Raw genomic sequence first — 16,265 nt, forward strand, 5'->3', positions numbered from 1 at the left:
CTCTAGCCTTTAAACCCACTGGGGCTTTGGTACTGGAGGCCCAGTTACAGTAACCCCTGTGGCCGTTCCGCTTCCAGGCCATCTGTGAGTTGTGATCCCCCACCCTACACCACTTTGGTGAGAAATGCATTCCTTTCTTACAATAAAGTTTTCATTTTATGTCTAAATTCAAGCATTCCGAGAAAACGTGTAGCAATTATATCAAGACAGACATGACAGGCACCAACATTAGTCTTTCATTACACACTTTTCATGCCTTCTCTCCACAGATTTCTTTGAGGCAACTCTGACTCCTTTTCTCACAGGCAGCTCCACACAGCACCGACTCCTCCTCTCCTCTGTACGACTGGCTAAACCCCAGCCTGTCCCTTCCCCAGCCACCTGAGCCTGTCTGTCCCACACACAGCATCCTCTCACCTTGTCCATCCCTTGCACGGCCACGTGTCCCTTCCTCCTCGCAGCACAGCCAGCAGGCTCCAGCCCACACTGCAGCAGGCTCTGCACCTCCAGCTGGAGCTGTGCTTAGTGAAACTGGCAGCCAGCTGACCCACGCTTTTATAACAACCAGCCTCACTGGGCAGGCAAGGCTGTTTCCACTCCTTGCTAATCACTACAGCTGTAACTCGTTGGCAACTAGTGCCTTCTGCACTATCCTTACAAACTATTCTCCTACAGAAATGGACCGAATTCCGCGGGGATTTTCCGGGGATTCCGGGGGGATTTTCCGGGGATTCCGGGAGGATTTTGTCGGGAATTCCGGGGGGATTTTGTCGGGGATTCCGGGGGGAATTTCTGGGGGATTCCGGGGGGATTTTATCGGGGATTCCTGGGGGATATTCCCGGGGATTCCGGGGGGATTTTATCGGGGATTCTGGGCATATTTTCTCGCGGATTCCGGGGGGATTTTCTCAGGGATTCCGGGGAGATTTTATCGGGGATTCCGGGGGGATTTTTCCCGGGAAATGCGGGGGGGCTTTTTCCCGCGATTCCAGGGGGATTTTCCAGGGGATTCCAGGGGGATTTTATCGGGGATACCTGGGGGATTTTCCAGGGGATTCCTGGGGGATTTTCCCGGGGATTCCGGGGGGATTTTCACTGGGATTCCGGGGCGATTTTCTCAGGGAATTCCGGGGGATTTTCTCGGGAATTCCGGGAGGATTTTCCCGAGTATTCCGGGGGGATTTTCCCGAGTATTCCGGGGGGATTTTTTCGGGGAGTCCGGGGGGATTTTCCCGGGGATTCCGAGGGGATATTCCCGGGGAATTCCGGGGGGATTTTCTCCGGGATTCCGGGGGGATTTTCCAGGGGTTTCAGCGAGGAATTTCCCGGGGAATTCCCGGTGGATTTTCCAGGGGATTCCGGGTGGATTTTCTCGGGGATTCCGGGGGGATTTTCCCGAGTATTCCGGGGGGAATTTTTCGGGGAGTCCGGAGGGATTTTCCGGGGTATCCGGGTGATTTTACGAGGAATTCCGGGGGGATTTTCCCGAGTGTTCCGGGGGGATTTCCTCGGGGATTACGGGATGATTTTCTCGGGCAATTCCGGGGGATGTTCTCGGTATTCCGGGGCCATTATCTCGGTGATTCCGGGGAGATTTTCTCGGGGATTCCGAGATTATTTTCCCGGGGAATTCATGGGGATTTTCCCGGGAATTCCGGGGGATATTCGCGGGGATTCCGGGGGATTTTCTCGGAGATTCCGGGGGGATTTTCATGGGGATTCCGGGGTATTTTCTCCTGGATTCCGGGGAATTTTCCGTGGATTCCTGGGGGATTTTGCCGAGTATTTCGGGAGAATTTTTCTCGGGGATTCCGGGGTGATTTTCCCGGGAAATTCCGGGGGATTTTCTCGGGGATTCCGGGGATTTTTTCGGGGAGTCCGAGGGATTTTCCCGGGGATTCCGGGGGGGTTTTCTCGGCGATACCGGGGGGATATTCTCGGGGATTCCGGGATGATTTTCCCGGGGAATTCCAGGGGATGATTCCGGGGGGATTTTCTCGGCGATTGCGGGGGGATTTTCTCGGGGATTCCGGGGGGATTATCCCGGGGAATTCTAGGGGATTTTCTCGGGGATTCCGGGGGGATTTTCCCGGGGAATTCCGGGGGGATTTTCTCGGGGAGTCCGGGGAGATTTGCCCGGGGATTCCGAGGGATTTTCAGGGGAATCCGGGGGGATTTTCTCGGGGATTCAGGGGGGTTTTTCTCGGGATTCAGGGGGGATTTTCCAGGGGATTCCGGGGGATTTTCTCGCGTATTCCCGGGGCATTTTCCTGGAGATTCCAGGGGGATTTTATCGGGGATTCCGGGGGGATTATCCAGGGGATTCCGGGGGGTTTTTCCAGGGGATTCCGGGCATATTTTCCCGAGTATTACGGGCGAATTTTCTCGGGGATTCCGGGGAGATTTTCTTGGGGATTCCGGGGGGGCTTTCACAGGGATTTCTGGGGGATTTTCGCGTGGATTCCGGGGGGATTTTCTCGCGGATTCCGGGGGCTATTTTCCTGGGGATTCCGGGGAAATTTCTCGGGGAGTCCGGGGGGATTTTCTAGGGGAATTCCGGGGGATTTTCTCGGGATTCTGGGGGATTTTCCCGGCGATTCCGGGTTGATTTTCCCGGGGACTCCGGGGGATTTTCTCGGGGATTTCTGGAGGATTTTCCCGGGATTCCGGGCGGATTTTCTCGTGGATTCCGGGAGGATTTTCTCTTGGATTCCGGGAGGATTTTCCCGGGGAATTCCGAGGGATTTTCTCGGGGATTCCGGGGAGATTATCCCGGGGATTTCGGGGAGATTTTCTGGGGGATTCCTGGGGGATTTTCTCGGGGATAGCGGACGGATTATCACGGGGATTCCGGGATGAGTTTCTCGGGGAATTCAGGGGGATTTTCCAGGGGATTCCGGGGGGATTTTCCCGGGGAATTCCGGGGGATTTTCTCGGGGATTCCGGGGGGTTTTTCCCGGGGATTCCCGGGGATTTTCTCTCGGATTTTTTCCCCAATTTTTCAAGCATTTTTTCCCGCAATTTTCCTGGATTTTTCCCAAATTTTCCCCATTTCTCACTGATTATTTTCCCCATTTCTCAATGATTTTTGCCCCAATTTACCAAAGATTTTTTTCCCCATTTCTCACTGATGTTTTTCCCCATTTTCCCCCCATTTCTCACTGATTTTTATCCCCCATTTTTCAATGATTTTTCCCCATTTCTCTCTGATTTTTGCCCCATTTCACCATGATGTTTTCCCCATTTCTCACTGATTTTTCCGTTGATTTTTCATGGATTTTTCCCCCCATTTTTCGTGGATTTTTTCCCCATTTTTCCCCATTTCTCACTGATTTTTTCCCCCATTTATCACTCCTTTTTCCCCATTTTTCCCCATTTCTCACTGATTTTTTCCGCCATTTTTCATTGATTTTTTCCGCCATTTTTCATGGATGTTTCCCCCAATTTTCATGGATATTTCCTGATTTTCCCCCCCATTTCTCACTGATATTTGCCCCCATTTCTCTCTGAATTATTCCCCCCATTTTTCATGCATTTTCCCGCCCATTAATCACTGATTTTTTCCCCATTTCTCACCGACTTTTCCCCCCATTTCTCACTGATTTTTATCCCCCACTTCTGACTGATTTTTCCCAATTTTTCGTTGATCTTTTTCCCCATTCCTCACCGATTTTTCCCCCATTTCTCTCTGATTTTTCCATCATTTTTCATGGTTTTTCCCCCCCATTTCTCACTGATTTTACCCCCTTTCTCACTGATTTTATTAATGTTTGTATTTCTATTTCTATTTATATTTATATTTATTATTATTGTTTTGCATGTTTATGTTTATGTTTATGTTTATGTTTATGTTTATGTTTATGTTTATGTTTATGTTTATGTTTATGTTTATATCTATGCAGGTTAACGTTTGTGCATGTTTATGTCTATGTTTATATTTATGCATATTTATTTTTATGCCGGCGAACGCGGGCAGGCGTTTTATGTAAACGCCTATCCGCCGGGGTCCTAGAGAGGCCGCCATCTTGAGCGTGTCGGGACTCTCAAAATGGCGCCTCGGGCGGCACCCCGGCTGACCTGCCAAAAATGGCGGCAGAAAGGGCGGGAAAAAATCAGGACCCCAGTGTGTAGGCATAAGATGCCTGATTACATCGCCGACGCCGATCCGCTCGCCGACAATTTTCCCGGATGTTTCAGAGCGTGCCGACAACGGCCGCGCGGTCCGCGGTGCCGCGGGCGTGAGGGCGCCGGCGGGCGCGGGCAGGCGTTTTATGTAAACGCCTATCCGCCGGGGTCCTAGAGAGGCCGCCATCTTGAGTGTGTCCGCACTCTCAAAATGGCGCCTCGGGCGGCACCCCGCCTGACCTGCCAAAAATGGCGGCAGAAAGGGCGGGAAAAAATCAGGACCCCGGTGTGTAGGCATAAGATGCCTGATTACATCGCCGACGCCGATCCGCTCGCCGACAATTTTCCCGGATGTTTCAGAGCGTGCCGACAACGGCCGCGCGGTCCGCGGTGCCGCGGGCGTGAGGGCGCCGGCGGGCGCGGACAGGCGTTTTATGTAAACGCCTATCCGCCGGGGTCCTAGAGAGGCCGCCATCTTGAGTGTGTCCGCACTCTCAAAATGGCGCCTCGGGCGGCACCCCGGCTGACCTGCCAAAAATGGCGGCAGAAAGGGCGGGAAAAAATCAGGACCCCGGTGTGTAGGCATAAGATGCCTGATTACATCGCCGACGCCGATCCGCTCGCCGACAATTTTCCCGGATGTTTCAGAGCGTGCCGACAACGGCCGCGCGGTCCGCGGTGCCGCGGGCGTGAGGGCGCCGGCGGGCGCGGACAGGCGTTTTATGTAAACGCCTATCCGCCGGGGTCCTAGAGAGGCCGCCATCTTGAGTGTGTCCGCACTCTCAAAATGGCGCCTCGGGCGGCACCCCGGCTGACCTGCCAAAAATGGCGGCAGAAAGGGCGGGAAAAAATCAGGACCCCGGTGTGTAGGCATAAGATGCCTGATTACATCGCCGACGCCGATCCGCTCGCCGACAATTTTCCCGGACGTGTCAGAGCGTGCCGACAACGGCCGCGCGGTCCCCGGTGCCGCGGGCGTGAGGGCGCCGGCGAGCGCGGACAGGCGTTTTATGTAAACGCCTATCCGCCGGGGTCCTAGAGAGGCCGCCATCTTGAGCGCTGCCGCACGGCTGGGTCCCGGCCCGCGGGCCCTTCCGCCATCCTGAGAGGGGCACGGTGCAGTACCCGCCTGTGTCCACACGGCGGCAGCACTGCCGCCCAACTCAGCCCGGCACTGCCGCCCTGTCAGGGACAGACAGAGAAGGGAGAGAGTTCCAAGCACCAGAGTCCCCACCCGTCATAAAATCCTCTCAATGAACGCCCCAAAAAAACCCCGACCCAAACTAAAAATGCCCTGCCTCTGACCAAATGAAAAAAAAACCTTTTATATATATAAATCATCTATTTTTTAATATTTAATTTCTAGTCATAATCTAGACATATTTCATATATTCAATTTAATTGCTATTCTATTTATCATATATACAATATTATTTTATTATTCATTATATACATAGATTTATATTACTAATGTTATTTCTATTTTATCTATATCCATCTATATTTGGAGGTTCATAGTTTTTAATATTATTTCTTTAAAAGCTCTGCCTCTAACCAAATAGAAACAAAAAACTCGATTATTTTAAATTCTATTTGAATATATTTTTCTATTTAGTTTTCATATTTATATCTGTAGATTTATATGTCTATATTGTGTATTCTATATTTATATACTATTTCATGTAGTTTTTACTAGTATATTAATATACTAGATGCTATTTACATTCTATTATAACATACTATTTAATAGAACATATTAAAATCGATAAATTATTTCTATTACATACTACATACATGTATTTTATATTTATATTTTTTCTATATATTTATACTTACATATATATATGCATATATAGTTATAATAATTTTATGTCAGTATCTATTTTTGCATATTTGTATATTTTTGCCTATATTATTTTCAAAAAACCCTCCTCTAACCAAATAAAAACCAATAAAACATTCCTTTTAAAGTCTGAATATTTATATATTTCTATTTTCATAACATAATATAATGTAATGTAATATATTTATATATTGGTTTCTTATATTTGCTTCTATATTTTTATTCTTTATCTTTTCTATTTACAGTATCTATAAAAAAACCCTACCTCTATCCAAACACAAGCCAATAAAACATTCCTTTTAGACTATATTTAGCTATTTTTTAAGGTTCTGTTTTTCATGCATTCTACACCCACCCCTCCCTCTCAATGTTCTGGCACCCACCATGACCCCCCGCCATGCCCGACTCACCTGCTCCTCCAGCGCAGCCCGGCTCCCTCTCCCAGGGACCTTGGGGTGCCCCAAACCACGTCGGAGCCCCCCTCAGCCTTTTTTCCTCACCCCAAAGAAGGCACAGAACGACTCCTTTAATGAAGTTGTTTTAACAATTGTAAGGCTAGAGCTTTTGGTATCCACTGCTTGCCATCCCTTGTAAACCAATTATTTTCTTCTTTCTTCTGCAGCTTAATAAACCTCTTTTTTTCCCCATAGTTTTCCAAATGCATGTATTACCGCATATGCATATTTAGAATCAGTAAATATATTTAATGTCTTGTCCTGCTATAATTCACAGGCTCTCACAAGCGTGTGCAGCTCTGCTGTCTGAGCTGACCAGGTGGCTGGTAACCTCCCCCCTTCCTTTAATTGCTTTCCATTCACGATAGAGTATCCTGTAAATCATGAAGAATGGGGGGGAAAAATCAGTGAGAAATGGGGAAAAAAATCCATGAAAAATGGGAGAACAAATCAGTGAGCAACGGGGAAAAGTGGGGAAAAGTTAATTGAGAAATGGGGAAAAAATCAGTGAGAAATGGGGAAAAAAATCCCTGAAGAATGGGGGAAAAAATCAGTGAGAAATGGGGGAAAGTGGGGAAAAAATCCGTGAGAAATGGGGGAAAAATCAGTGAGAAATGGGTGGGGAAATTCCATGAAAAATGGCGAAAGAAATCAGTGAGAAATGGGGAAAAATGGGTAAAAAATCAGTGCGAAATGGGGGGGGGGGGGGGGGGGGGGGGAATCAATGAGAAATCGGGGAAAAACATAAGTAAGAAACGGGGGGGGGAAAAATCCATGAAAAATGGGGAAAAATCAGTGGGAAATGGGGATAAATCTGGAAAAAATCCATGAAAAATGGGGGAAAAGTCAGTGAGAAATGGGGAAAAATCAGTGAAAAACGGGGGAAAACTCCATGAAGAATGGGAAAAAAAAATCAGTGAGAAATGGGGGAAAAAAATCCCTGAAAAATGGGGGGAAATATCAGTGAGAAATGGGAAAAAAATGGGGAAAAAAATCATTGATAAATCGGGGGAAAAATCAGTGTGAAAGGGGGGGAAAAATCGGGATCGGGGACGTGGACCGGGACTGGGATCGGGGACCGGGACGGGGAAATGGGACAGGGACCGGGATCGCGGACGGGGACCTGGGACAGGGACCGGAACCGGGATCGGGGACGGGGACTGGAGACAGGGACCGGGACCGGGATTGGGGACTGGGACCAGGACCGTGATCGGGTTCCGGGACGGGGAACTGGGACTGGGACCAGGATCGGGGACCGGAACCGGGGACTGGGACCGGGACCAGGACTGGGGACGGGGACTGGGGACAGTGACCGGGACTGCAATCGGCACCGCCCCCCGAACCGCTCCCGGAACCGCTCCCCGGGCTACCCCGGCACGGCGACCGGGAACGCCCCCGGCACCGCCCCCGGTGCCGCCCCCGGCACTGCCCCGGCACCGCCCCGGGTAGCGCCCCCGGCACCGCCCCCGGGGCGGGCCGCCGAACGCACGCGATGACGCGCGGGGGGCGGGACGGCGCGGGGCGGTGACGCGCTTCATGCCAGGAGCAGGGCCCGGGTGCGACGAAGACGGGAGCGGGACGACCCGATACCGCGCGGGGCCGCGGGCCCGTGCGGAGCCCGGCCCGCTGGGTAGGGGCCGCCAATGGCACCGGGGCTTCTGCTTCGGCTTCTGTCCGTGTCGGCGGGGAGGCCCCAGCCAGCGGTGCCCCTCTCCCTCGGCGGCACGGGCGTGGAACTCGGCATCGGGCGCTGCATCGCCGCGGACAGCAGGGGGCGCACGGGTACCGATACTGCCATGGGGCCCGGCGCTGCTCTCCTGCTCCGCCGCCAGGCGGCGCTGCGCTGCCGTCCTGCCGCGCCTCCGGGCACGCTCGGTTTCCTCGGGACCCCGGGCCCCGCCTGTCCCGCCGCTGCGGAGGCGGGGGATGCTTTATGGGACTGCCCGAGCTGGCGGTGCCGGGTCTGGGGCGTTGGGGCGCGCCTTGGGGGGCTGCGGGTGCGCTCGTTTCCTCTTCTGCATGGCCTTCTGTGTGAGCATCTCTCGTTGCGACTGCTCTTGGAGAGTCAAACCCCTCCTCCTAAGTGGTCTCAGGAGCCTGGCAGGGTGAGTTTTGTTTCACAGGGGAAAGGGCCACTGGTCGTGTCCAGAGACCTGTGCACCCAGCCAGGTTTCTGCCTGATAAAATTCCAAATGGATGAGGATTTCTCCCAGCCCCAAGCTGCCCCCACCTGTAACCCTGGCTGCCTTTGGGGTGCCCAAAGCCTCCTCTGTGCAGATCTCAGGAACCTGGGAGGGGTGAACAATGTTGCACAGGGAAAAACCCCACAGATTTTATCTCCGGGCCTGGGGCCAGGAGCAGGCATTTGCGTGCTATAATTCCAGAAGGAGCACGGTGTCTCCCAGACCCAAGCCGCATCCAGCTGTGACCCAGCTGCTCTTGGAGTGCCAAAAGCCTCCTCGTAGCTGATCTCAGGAACCCTGGAAGGGTGAGTTTGGTTTCACAGGGAAAAGGCCTCAGTTTGTGTCCAGAGATCAAATAAGGGACTCTGCTTTTCCTCTAGTTCTCCTTCCTGTTTTCACCTGGGCTACAAGGATGGGCATGGCCTGTATTTCTCATATCAAAGTGATGTTACTAAATTTGTCCAGAAGTTCTGATTGTTATTTTTATTAGTAGTAGTAATTTTCTGATAGAAAACACTCTCATTTTGCCTTTCCCACGTTGTTTCCAGGTGCTGCCCAGGATGGACATCTGTGGTCTCAGACAGTGATTCCCGAGGAGCAAGGAAAGCCTTTTCCTCACCTGCACAGTTCAGGTGGATGGGACAGAATTGGTGTGGCCTGACAAGGCAGGAAAAGCTGTCTGTGTTCTGGAGTGCCTTGAAAGCTTTCTCCGTCAGGTTTGGAAGGGGTTTCTCTTTGGGATTTCTTGTGATGCAGCACCACGGGTATCCCTTTGTGCCAAGTCCAGTGCTAAAGGATTGAAGAACTGACAAGTGGGGTCTGGGATGAAAATGCCTCTAATAAAATTAAGCAAAGAATACAATAAGAGAAATGAGCATCCTTTTAATGTCTGAAATAGTTAGGAATAAAAATGCTGGAAAAGGGCACTCTGAATTGGTGTCACTTGTCATGGATAAAACCCCAGAGTGAGGAATCAGAGCAGAAGTTGAGAGCTGGAATCCTTCTGCAGTCGACTTAATTTTCTTTTCCTCCTCTCTTTCAGGACAGGAAGAATCACGACTCTCCTGGCATCTTTGCCAAGAGCTGTGGTGTTTGATCAGCCAAAGCCCAGAGGCTTCAGCACCAGAGGTCTGAGCCTGGAGGGCTCCTGGTGCTGCCCGTGCTGTGGGCTATGTCAGAGGATGCAGGGTTCCTCTTTGCCTCCCTGCTGGGATTAACTGCCATGGGAATGTGGGATCTGGGTGAAACTCCAGCTCTCCTGGTGTTCAGGGGAGCAAGGTCTGAGGGACTCCTCTCTGGGGATGTGCGGTGAAGGACTGAATAGTGTGGAAGGAGAGTATTTATAAACTGTATCACTGTTTCTCCCAAAATTGGGGTGGAGCACTGATGGGGGCGGTTGGGTTTGGTCTGGGCCTGTTATTCTTTGTGCAATTTTTAAATTCTCTTGTATGATTTACTGTCCGGTATCTTTCTAACAAAAGCTGACATAAATTTAGATTAAGGATTAGAACTTGGGTCCATTCATTGCAAACATTTGACAAGGCTGGAGGACTGGGGTGGTGACTGCTCTCAGGAAAGGTTACTTATTAATACTGTGTCAGATTTCCCGCAGTGACTGTCAGGCCTGCATGGCTGTGAGTTCGTGCTCTTCTCACTGGGGAAATAAGTTCAGCAAAATTAGAAATGTTAGAAAAATCCAGCCAAAAATTCCACCTCTGTACCCCCTAAGTTTTCCCAGTTTTTCCCAGCTAGGAGCTGCACAGAAGTCAGGCAGGGGAAGTGACAACAGGGAACAGCTGAAAAATTCAAAGGCACAAAGAGGAAAGGGGAAAGGTTTCAGAAAACAATTCTATGGTCTAAGAATAATTTCTGATTCCCTACTGAGAAGAACACGAACTCACAGCCATTCAGGCCTGACAGTCCCCTGCAGTGAGAGCTCAGCACACATCCACAGAGGCAAGTCCAGCATCTTAAATGAAAAAATAAAAATAAAAACCAGGAGAAAAAGGTGATTTCTTTTGCTTCAGAGTTATTTCAAGTTCTTAAAGCCCAAGCAACATTTGCTCTTGATTTTGGTTGGGTGAATCATGAGCAGTGGGCACGGGTCATGCCATTCATTGAGCAGAAAACCCGGGGTCATTTAGAGGGGACACAAGAACTGTTTGTGTAGCGACCTCGGGCTGCAGAGGGGCAGGAGAAAGGCCAAGGGAGCTCCCTGGGGCCACCAGGGCCTGTGGGGAACAGAATGGACGCTTGGATGACCAGTGGAGGTGAGGAGTGGATCTGAGTTCATCTACAGGGAAATAAGGAGGGGATACTCTGGAGTGAAAAGCTGAGGTGATGAGTTCACCCACCTGGGCACGAGTTGTGTTTGCACAAAGTGGGAACAGAGGTGAAGGTCAATCCAAAGTCGATCCTGCTTGACCTCTGAATTCCAGGATAAGTTTTACAAGCTGCCAAATGAGGGAGTAAAAATACACAAAAATGAAACCGAGAGCATTCATGAGGTTCCTGGGAGTCCATTACACTGTTGTCATAGAATTCTTAATGAGTTTTGAGCTTTTAATGACAACAATTCAGTACTTTCTTTGGATTATTCACTGTGTAGGATTTGGGGTTTATCTGGATTTTAAAGGCGTCGTGGTGGCCCTGACACTGCTCAGGAGCTGGTAGGAAAAGCAGGGTCAGAGCTCCTGGCAGGCACAGGGTGTTTTTCCCAGAGTGGACTGTGGAGGAATTGTTTGGGCCTTGGATTGTCCCTCTGGGTGATGCCAGTTGCTGTGATTTGTGTAATTCCATACATTTAACTCCCAATACTTCCCAGCCCAGGAGCTTGAGCTGACAGGGCAGCACACAGATTGTTCTCTGTGCTGTGCCCCGATTTGGGGTTCGCTGTCAGCTTTGCTAGCTCCCGTGAATTATGCCCATAGCCCCGAATTCCCTGCTCAATTCCCACTGCCATAACCTCACAGCGCCTCATGGAGTGGGGATATACTGTGGCAGGAAGCTCAGCAGCATCGGCACAGGGACAGGTGTATATTCCAAAGAATTTGCTGTTTCAAACCCTCATCCCCCAGCCCCGCCGATGTCCCTGGGGGGCACTTGACAGAGTTACCTGGATTTCAGCTGATTTCACCCCCCCGAGCTCGGGCTCCAGGTGATCTTTTCAAGCAGGAGAAGGCAGGGGCCGGAGGCGCTCGTGGCCCGTGCCGAGGCAGTCCCTGGGGCCACGAGAGGACATCTCTCCCTGCAGAATTTCAGTTCTTTCCAGAGCCTCAGCAGTGACAGAGGACAAAGAGGAAGAGGAGGAGGAGGAAGAAGGGGGAGAGGGTTTGAGAGGAGGGGAAGCCCAAATCCGTGCTGTGTGCGGAGCTCCGACAGCACGCTGCAGCCCGCAGCTCACTGTGAGCACGGGGCAGAGGAGGCGATTTCTGGGCATTCAATCACCCTGAGGCGGGCCCGGCACCGCCCCTGCAGCACCGTCCCCAGCACAGCTCGGTACCGCTCCGGGATCACCCGGCCCCGCCCCCGGTGCCGCCCGGGACCACTGGGGACCGCCCCTAAAGCACCGCCCCGGCCCCGCCCGGTCCCGTCCCCGGGACCTCCGTGCCCCGCCTCGCCAAGCCCCGGCTCCGCCCCGAGCCTGCCCGGGCTGCGCCGGGACCATCGCTGGCGGCCCCGCCCCTCTTCCCCGGGCCGAAGCGGGCTGAAGGAGATGTCCGCACGATTGGAAACGCCGCCGAAAATCGCACCCGTGGGATCGGTGTCGGCGTCGTGCGCAGGCATCCCACTAGAGCGAGCGGGCTCCTTGCTGTGCCCCCCTCCTTTTGCAGCCAGAGTTAGAAGGTCGGGGAGCGACACCCGAGCCGCCATCTTGGGAGAGGCAGGCGCGCAGTACCGCGCTCTGCCCACAGGGTGGCGCTTGGGAGACAGGCAAGGGATGGAATCAAGGAGTGTCCCAATCCTTGAGGAAATCCCCCGGAATGAACGCCCCAAAAAACCCCGACCAGAACTGAGAAACCTCCTGCCTCTGTACGAGTGCAAAGGGTGTGCAAGGAGTGTGCAAATAGTGTGCATTAGAAATCGATCGGCAGGCATTGGAAAGCGATCGCCGATCTAATCGATCGGCAGGCGCGATCAATCGATCGCCGATCTAATCGATCGGCAGGCATTAGCAATCGAGCGCCGATCTAATCGATCGGCAGGCATTAGCAATCGATCGCCGATCTAATCGATCGGCAGGCGCGATCAATCGATCGCCGATCTAATCGATCGGCAGGCATTAGCAATCGAGCGCCGATCTAATCGATCGGCAGGCGCGATCAATCGATCGCCGATCTAATCGATCGGCAGGCGCGATCAATCGATCGCCGATCTAATCGATCGGCAGGCATTAGCAATCGAGCGCCGATCTAATCGATCGGCAGGCATTAGCAATCGATCGCCGATCTAATCGATCGGCAGGCGCCATCAATCGAGCGCCGATCTAATCGATCGGCAGGCTCGATCAATCGATCGCCGATCTAATCGATCGGCAGGCATTAGCAATCGATCGCCGATCTAATCGATCGGCAGGCGCGATCAATCGATCGCCGATCTAATCGATCGGCAGGCATTAGCAATCGATCGCCGATCTAATCGATCGGCGGGCGCGATCAATCGATCGCCGATCTAATCGATCGGCAGGCGCGATCAATCGATCGCCGATCTAATCGATCGGCAGGCATTAGCAATCGAGCGCCGATCTAATCGATCGGCAGGCATTACCAATCGATCGCCGATCTAATCGATCGGCAGGCGCGATCAATCGATCGCCGATCTAATCGATCGGCAGGCGCGATCAATCGATCGCCGATCTAATCGATCGGCAGGCATTAGCAATCGAGCGCCGATCTAATCGATCGGCAGGCATTACCAATCGATCGCCGATCTAATCGATCGGCAGGCGCGATCAATCGATCGCCGATCTAATCGATCGGCAGGCATTAGCAATCGAGCGCCGATCTAATCGATCGGCAGGCGCGATCAATCGATCGCCGATCTAATCGATCGGCAGGCGCGATCAATCGATCGCCGATCTAATCGATCGGCAGGCATTAGCAATCGAGCGCCGATATAATCGATCGGTAGTCGTGATCAATCGATCGCCGATCTAATCCATAGGCACGCATTAGCTATCGATCGCCGATCTGATTTTTCCCGCCATTTTTCATGGATTTTTTCCCCCATTTCTTACTGATTTTTCCCCAATTTTTCATGCATTTTTTTCCCGCAATTTTCGTGGATTTTTTCCCATATTTTCCCCATTTCTCACTGATTTTTTTCCCCCATTTCTCAATGATTTGTTTCCCATATTATCAAAGATTTTTTTCCCCATTTCACCATGATGTTTCCCCCATTTCTCACTGATTTTTTCCCCCATTTCTTACTGATTTTTTCCCCCCATTTTTCCATGGATATTTCCCGATTTTCCCCCCCATTGCTCACTGATTTTTGCCCCCATTTCTCTCTGAATTTTCCCCCCATTTTCCATGCATTTTTCCCCCCATTAATCACTGATTTTTTTCCCCATTTATCACTGATATTTGCCCCCATTTCTCTCTGAATTTTTCCTTCCATTTTTCATGCATTTTTCCGCCCATTAATCACTGATTTTCTCCCCATTTATCACTGATTATTGCCCCCATTTTTCACTTATTTTTTCCCCACAGCATCGGCCACCACAGCACGAGCGACAACAGCTCGCTCTGTTCCCGCCATTGCCCATGGATTGTTTGCCTGTTTTCCATGGATTTTTTCCCCATTTCTCACTGATTTCCCCCCCCCGCCCCCCCATTTCTCACTGAATATTCCCCCATTTTTCATCGACTTTTCCCCCATTTACCACTGCTTTTTCCCCCATTTCTCGCTGATTTTGTCCCAAATTTTCCCCCATTTCTCATTGATTTTTTTCCCTGTTTCTCACTGATTTTTCCCCCATTTCTTAATGACTTTTCCCCGCCATTCGTCACGGATTTTTTCCCCCATTTCTCACTGATTTTTTCCCCCATTTCTCAATTATTTTTTCCCCCACTTTTCCCCGTTTCTCACTGATTTATTCCCCCATTTTTCATGGATTTTTTTTCCCCCATTTCTCACGGATTTTTTTCCCCATTTTTCAAGATTCCCCCCCCCGTTTTTCACTGATTTTTCTCCATTTCTCACTGATTTTTCCCACCATTTTTCATGTGGTTTTTTTCCATTTCTCACTGATGTTTTACCCCATTCTTATTACCATTCTCATAGCTCTATTTTATATTTATACATATTCTTATATTTGCATTATTTCTGTTATACACTAGATTTTTCATAGATATTTGCTACTTATATTTCATTATATTTTACATGTATACCAATCTATTTCTATTCTTTATATTTTATTTTTATATTAGCTATAAAAACCGTGCCTCTACCCAAATAAAAAGCATTTAAACATTCCTTTTAGACTATATTTAGGTATTTTTTATGATTCTGTTTTTCATGCATTCTACACCCACCCCCTCCTCTCAATGTTCTGGCACCCACCATGACCCCCCCCCCCCCCCCCCCCCATGCCCGACTCACCTGCTCCTCCAGCGCAGCCCGGCTCCCTTTCCCAGGGACCTTGGGGTGCCCCAAACCACGTCGGAGCCCCCAGTCTCCACACCCTCCCCCTCCGTAGGGAACGGGAATGGGATGGGGAGCACACAGGAACAAGAAAGGAACACAAAAGACACACTGGACAGAGAGAAGAAAAGGGCTGGAAGCTGGATATGAGGATGAAAGTGGAGCAGCAACAAACCTCAGGACTCTTGACTAGAGAGTGTGGCTGCTGAACGTCTCAAAAAAAACCCCCAGCTCCAACACAACATGCTGTGCTCACGGCTCGGCCTGGGACTCATCAGTGAACATCTCTCTCTTGCCAGGGCCATAAAGCCCCCGAGAAAACACGAGGTGAGGTTGATGTGCTCCGGCTTTGCTCCTGCTCAGCCCTAACCCCAGCCCCTGCTGCCAGTGAGCACCCTGATCTCTGAACCTCTTCTCAGCTTGTTTGTACGCTTCAAATTCCTTCCTCTTTCTTCAAGCTTCATCTGTTTCCTGGCATTGGGAGAATGACAAGTGTTTAGCACAGCGCAATGAATACAACAGTCTCATTTTCAGAAGACACAACTGAACGAGAACCGACAGCAGCACTGCTTCGAGACAATCTGGGCACACGTTTCCCTTCCAGCAATCTGAGCGTTCTTTTGTGTCACGCCTGAAATCCTGAAAATGGTTTTTTGAGAAAAATTATCCATAACTAGAAAACAATCAACCAAATAAATAGAACCCCTAGGATATAATAACAGCCCATATACTACAACACTCCAATTCTAATATTAATAAGAAAACAGAAATTAGCTACACAGCATTACCTCAAACAAACACTACATACTGGCAAGAATCAAAGCCACCACAAAATAATTCAAAAACTACCCTATGCCTTATGCTACAGGCTAGAACGCCATCGGCAAACCTTATCAAGGTATCCTTTAAAAACAACGCCCCACCAAAAACAAAAACAACACAAAACGCCATTCAAGAACTCCCTTATCAACACCTGAATGAAAAAACATGGCATTAGATAAATAGACCATAGCA

General features: G+C 50.6%; 1 long non-coding RNA gene across 1 annotated transcript; it reads left to right on the plus strand.

Annotated features, from left to right (window-relative positions):
• Positions 1–7,896: 7,896 nt before the first annotated feature.
• LOC148217854 (uncharacterized) lies at positions 7,897–9,471 on the plus strand. Its single transcript, XR_015800694.1, has 2 exons — positions 7,897–8,053; positions 9,155–9,471. It is a non-coding gene; the product is annotated as an uncharacterized LOC148217854 (long non-coding RNA).
• Positions 9,472–16,265: the final 6,794 nt, after the last annotated feature.

Source organism: Sturnus vulgaris, unplaced genomic scaffold (genome assembly GCF_052056855.1).
Source record: "Sturnus vulgaris isolate bStuVul1 unplaced genomic scaffold, bStuVul1.hap1 Scaffold_2007, whole genome shotgun sequence".
NCBI classification, from domain to species: domain Eukaryota; kingdom Metazoa; phylum Chordata; class Aves; order Passeriformes; family Sturnidae; genus Sturnus; species Sturnus vulgaris.